We start from the raw sequence: 6,240 nt of genomic DNA, 5'->3' as shown, positions 1-6,240 counted from the left end.
ATCCAATAGCACAGTGACCAAACTCCCCCACGTCCTCCAATCCAATAGCGCAGTGACCAAACTCCCCCACGTCCTCCAACCCAATAGCCCAGTGACCAAACTCTCCCACGTCCTCCAATCCAATAGCGCAGTGACCAAACTCCCCCACGTCCTCCAACCCAATAGCACAGTGACCAAACTCCCCCACGTCCTCCAATCCAATAGCGCAGTGACCAAACTCCCCCAAGTCCTTCAATCCAATAGCGCAGTGACCAAACTCCCCCACGTCCTCCAATCCAATAGCGCAGTGACCAAACTCCCCCAAGTCCTCCAATCCAATAGCGCAGTGACCAAACTCCCCCACGTCCTCCAATCCAATAGAGCAGTGACCAAACCCCCCCAAGTCCTTCAATCCAATAGCGCAGTGACCAAACCCCCCCAAGTCCTTCAATCCAATAGCGCAGTGACCAAACCCCCCCAAGTCCTTCAACCCAATAGCGCAGTGACCAAACTCCCCCAAGTCCTCTGATCCAATAGCGCAGTGACCAAACTCCCCCAAGTCCTCCAATCCAATAGCGCAGTGACCAAACTCCCCCAAGTCCTCTGATCCAATAGAGCAGTGACCAAACTCCCCCATGTCCTCCAATCCAATAGCGCAGTGACCAAACTCCCCCAAGTCCTCTGATCCAATAGCGCAGTGACCAAACTCCCCCAAGTCCTCTGATCCAATAGCCCAGTGACCAAACTCCCCCAAGTCCTCCAATCCAATAGCGCAGTGACCAAACTCCCCCAAGTCCTCTGATCCAATAGCGCAGTGACCAAACTCCCCCAAGTCCTCTGATCCAATAGCCCAGTGACCAAACTCCCCCACGTCCTCCAATCCAATAGAGCAGTGACCAAACTCCCCCACGTCCTCCAATCCAATAGCGCAGTGACCAAACTCTCCCACGTCCTCCAATCCAATAGCGCAGTGACCAAACTCTCCCACGTCCTCCAATCCAATAGCGCAGTGACCAAACTCCCCCACGTCCTCCAATCCAATAGCGCAGTGACCAAACTCTCCCACGTCCTCCAATCCAATAGCGCAGTGACCAAACTCTCCCACGTCCTCCAATCCAATAGCACAGTGACCAAACTCCCCCACGTCCTCCAATCCAATAGCACAGTGACCAAACCCCCCCAAGTCCTTCAATCCAATAGCGCAGTGACCAAACCCCCCCAAGTCCTTCAACCCAATAGCGCAGTGACCAAACCCCCCCAAGTCCTTCAATCCAATAGCACAGTGACCAAACTCCCCCAAGTCCTCTGATCCAATAGCGCAGTGACCAAACTCCCCCACGTCCTCCAATCCAATAGCCCAGTGACCAAACTCCCCCAAGTCCTCTGATCCAATAGCACAGTGACCAAACTCCCCCACGTCCTCCAACCCAATAGCCCAGTGACCAAACTCTCCCACGTCCTCCAATCCAATAGCGCAGTGACCAAACTCCCCCACGTCCTCCAACCCAATAGCACAGTGACCAAACTCCCCCACGTCCTCCAATCCAATAGCGCAGTGACCAAACTCCCCCAAGTCCTTCAATCCAATAGCGCAGTGACCAAACTCCCCCAAGTCCTTCAATCCAATAGCGCAGTGACCAAACTCCCCCAAGTCCTCTGATCCAATAGATCAGTGACCAAACTCCCCCACGTCCTCCAATCCAATAGCGCAGTGACCAAACTCCCCCACGTCCTCCAACCCAATAGCACAGTGACCAAACTCCCCCACGTCCTCCAATCCAATAGCGCAGTGACCAAACTCCCCCAAGTCCTTCAATCCAATAGCGCAGTGACCAAACTCCCCCAAGTCCTCTGATCCAATAGATCAGTGACCAAACTCCCCCACGTCCTCCAATCCAATAGCACAGTGACCAAACTCCCCCATGTCCTCCAATCCAATAGCACAGTGACCAAACTCCCCCATGTCCTCCAATCCAATAGCGCAGTGACCAAACTCCCCCAAGTCCTCCAATCCAATAGCGCAGTGACCAAACTCCCCCAAGTCCTCTGATCCAATAGAGCAGTGACCAAACTCCCCCATGTCCTCCAATCCAATAGCGCAGTGACCAAACTCCCCCAAGTCCTCTGATGCAATAGCGCAGTGACCAAACTCCCCCAAGTCCTCTGATCCAATAGCCCAGTGACCAAACTCCCCCACGTCCTCCAATCCAATAGAGCAGTGACCAAACTCCCCCACGTCCTCCAATCCAATAGCACAGTGACCAAACTCCCCCAAGTCCTCTGATCCAATAGCACAGTGACCAAACTCCCCCAAGTCCTCTGATCCAATAGCACAGTGACCAAACTCCCCCAAGTCCTCTGATCCAATAGCACAGTGACCAAACTCCCCCACGTCCTCCAATCCAATAGCGCAGTGACCAAACTCCCCCAAGTCCTCCAATCCAATAGCGCAGTGACCAAACTCTCCCACGTCCTCCAATCCAATTGCGCAGTGACCAAACTCTCCCACGTCCTCCAATCCAATAGCACAGTGACCAAACTCCCCCACGTCCTCCAATCCAATAGCACAGTGACCAAACCCCCCCAAGTCCTTCAATCCAATAGCGCAGTGACCAAACCCCCCCAAGTCCTTCAATCCAATAGCGCAGTGACCAAACCCCCCCAAGTCCTTCAATCCAATAGCGCAGTGACCAAACCCCCCCAAGTCCTTCAACCCAATAGCGCAGTGACCAAACCCCCCCAAGTCCTTCAATCCAATAGCACAGTGACCAAACTCCCCCACGTCCTCCAATCCAATAGCCCAGTGACCAAACCCCCCCAAGTCCTTCAATCCAATAGCACAGTGACCAAACTCCCCCACGTCCTCCAATCCAATAGCACAGTGACCAAACTCCCCCAAGTCCTTCAATCCAATAGCACAGTGACCAAACTCCCCCACGTCCTCCAATCCAATAGCCCAGTGACCAAACCCCCCCAAGTCCTTCAATCCAATAGCACAGTGACCAAACTCCCCCACGTCCTCTGATCCAATAGCACAGTGACCAAACTCCCCCACGTCCTCCAACCCAATAGCCCAGTGACCAAACTCTCCCACGTCCTCCAACCCAATAGCACAGTGACCAAACTCCCCCACGTCCTCCAACCCAATAGCACAGTGACCAAACTCCCCCACGTCCTCCAATCCAATAGCGCAGTGACCAAACTCCCCCAAGTCCTTCAATCCAATAGCGCAGTGACCAAACTCCCCCACGTCCTCCAATCCAATAGCGCAGTGACCAAACTCCCCCAAGTCCTCCAATCCAATAGCGCAGTGACCAAACTCCCCCACGTCCTCCAATCCAATAGAGCAGTGACCAAACCCCCCCAAGTCCTTCAATCCAATAGCGCAGTGACCAAACCCCCCCAAGTCCTTCAATCCAATAGCGCAGTGACCAAACCCCCCCAAGTCCTTCAACCCAATAGCGCAGTGACCAAACTCCCCCAAGTCCTCTGATCCAATAGCGCAGTGACCAAACTCCCCCAAGTCCTCTGATCCAATAGCCCAGTGACCAAACTCCCCCACGTCCTCCAATCCAATAGAGCAGTGACCAAACTCCCCCACGTCCTCCAATCCAATAGCACAGTGACCAAACTCCCCCAAGTCCTCTGATCCAATAGCACAGTGACCAAACTCCCCCAAGTCCTCTGATCCAATAGCACAGTGACCAAACTCCCCCAAGTCCTCTGATCCAATAGCACAGTGACCAAACTCCCCCACGTCCTCCAATCCAATAGCGCAGTGACCAAACTCCCCCAAGTCCTCCAATCCAATAGCGCAGTGACCAAACTCTCCCACGTCCTCCAATCCAATTGCGCAGTGACCAAACTCTCCCACGTCCTCCAATCCAATAGCACAGTGACCAAACTCCCCCACGTCCTCCAATCCAATAGCACAGTGACCAAACCCCCCCAAGTCCTTCAATCCAATAGCGCAGTGACCAAACCCCCCCAAGTCCTTCAATCCAATAGCGCAGTGACCAAACCCCCCCAAGTCCTTCAACCCAATAGCGCAGTGACCAAACTCCCCCACGTCCTCCAATCCAATAGCACAGTGACCAAACTCCCCCACGTCCTCCAATCCAATAGCCCAGTGACCAAACCCCCCCAAGTCCTTCAACCCAATAGCGCAGTGACCAAACCCCCCCAAGTCCTTCAATCCAATAGCACAGTGACCAAACTCCCCCACGTCCTCCAATCCAATAGCCCAGTGACCAAACCCCCCCAAGTCCTTCAACCCAATAGCGCAGTGACCAAACCCCCCCAAGTCCTTCAATCCAATAGCACAGTGACCAAACCCCCCCACGTCCTCCAATCCAATAGCCCAGTGACCAAACCCCCCCAAGTCCTTCAATCCAATAGCACAGTGACCAAACTCCCCCACGTCCTCTGATCCAATAGAGCAGTGACCAAACTCCCCCATGTCCTCCAATCCAATAGCGCAGTGACCAAACTCCCCCAAGTCCTCTGATCCAATAGCGCAGTGACCAAACTCCCCCAAGTCCTCTGATCCAATAGCCCAGTGACCAAACTCCCCCACGTCCTCCAATCCAATAGAGCAGTGACCAAACTCCCCCAAGTCCTCCAATCCAATAGCACAGTGACCAAACTCCCCCAAGTCCTCTGATCCAATAGCACAGTGACCAAACTCCCCCAAGTCCTCTGATCCAATAGCACAGTGACCAAACTCCCCCAAGTCCTCCAATCCAATTGCGCAGTGACCAAACTCTCCCACGTCCTCCAATCCAATAGCACAGTGACCAAACTCTCCCACGTCCTCCAATCCAATTGCGCAGTGACCAAACTCTCCCACGTCCTCCAATCCAATAGCACAGTGACCAAACTCCCCCACGTCCTCCAATCCAATAGCACAGTGACCAAACCCCCCCAAGTCCTTCAATCCAATAGCGCAGTGACCAAACCCCCCCAAGTCCTTCAATCCAATAGCGCAGTGACCAAACCCCCCCAAGTCCTTCAATCCAATAGCGCAGTGACCAAACCCCCCCAAGTCCTTCAACCCAATAGCGCAGTGACCAAACCCCCCCAAGTCCTTCAATCCAATAGCACAGTGACCAAACTCCCCCACGTCCTCCAATCCAATAGCCCAGTGACCAAACCCCCCCAAGTCCTTCAATCCAATAGCGCAGTGACCAAACTCCCCCACGTCCTCTGATCCAATAGCACAGTGACCAAACTCCCCCACGTCCTCCAACCCAATAGCCCAGTGACCAAACTCTCCCACGTCCTCCAATCCAATAGCGCAGTGACCAAACTCCCCCACGTCCTCCAACCCAATAGCACAGTGACCAAACTCCCCCACGTCCTCCAATCCAATAGCGCAGTGACCAAACTCCCCCAAGTCCTTCAATCCAATAGCGCAGTGACCAAACTCCCCCAAGTCCTTCAATCCAATAGCGCAGTGACCAAACTCCCCCACGTCCTCCAATCCAATAGCGCAGTGACCAAACTCCCCCAAGTCCTCCAATCCAATAGCGCAGTGACCAAACTCCCCCACGTCCTCCAATCCAATAGAGCAGTGACCAAACCCCCCCAAGTCCTTCAATCCAATAGCGCAGTGACCAAACCCCCCCAAGTCCTTCAATCCAATAGCGCAGTGACCAAACCCCCCCAAGTCCTTCAACCCAATAGCGCAGTGACCAAACTCCCCCAAGTCCTCTGATCCAATAGCGCAGTGACCAAACCCCCCCAAGTCCTTCAATCCAATAGCACAGTGACCAAACTCCCCCACGTCCTCCAATCCAATAGCGCAGTGACCAAACCCCCCCAAGTCCTTCAACCCAATAGCGCAGTGACCAAACTCCCCCAAGTCCTCTGATCCAATAGCGCAGTGACCAAACCCCCCCAAGTCCTTCAATCCAATAGCACAGTGACCAAACTCCCCCAAGTCCTCTGATCCAATAGCGCAGTGACCAAACTCCCCCACGTCCTCCAATCCAATAGCCCAGTGACCAAACTCCCCCAAGTCCTCTGATCCAATAGCACAGTGACCAAACTCCCCCACGTCCTCCAATCCAATAGCGCAGTGACCAAACTCCCCCAAGTCCTCCAATCCAATAGAGCAGTGACCAAACTCCCCCAAGTCCTTCAATCCAATAGCGCAGTGACCAAACTCCCCCACGTCCTCCAATCCAATAGCACAGTGACCAAACTCCCCCAAGTCCTCTGATCCAATAGCACAGTGACCAAACTCCCCCACGTCCTCCA

This window comes from Heptranchias perlo, chromosome 17, assembly GCF_035084215.1.
Source record: "Heptranchias perlo isolate sHepPer1 chromosome 17, sHepPer1.hap1, whole genome shotgun sequence".
Taxonomy (NCBI): Eukaryota; Metazoa; Chordata; class Chondrichthyes; order Hexanchiformes; family Hexanchidae; genus Heptranchias; species Heptranchias perlo.
Note: the sequence above shows the minus strand (reverse complement) of the source record.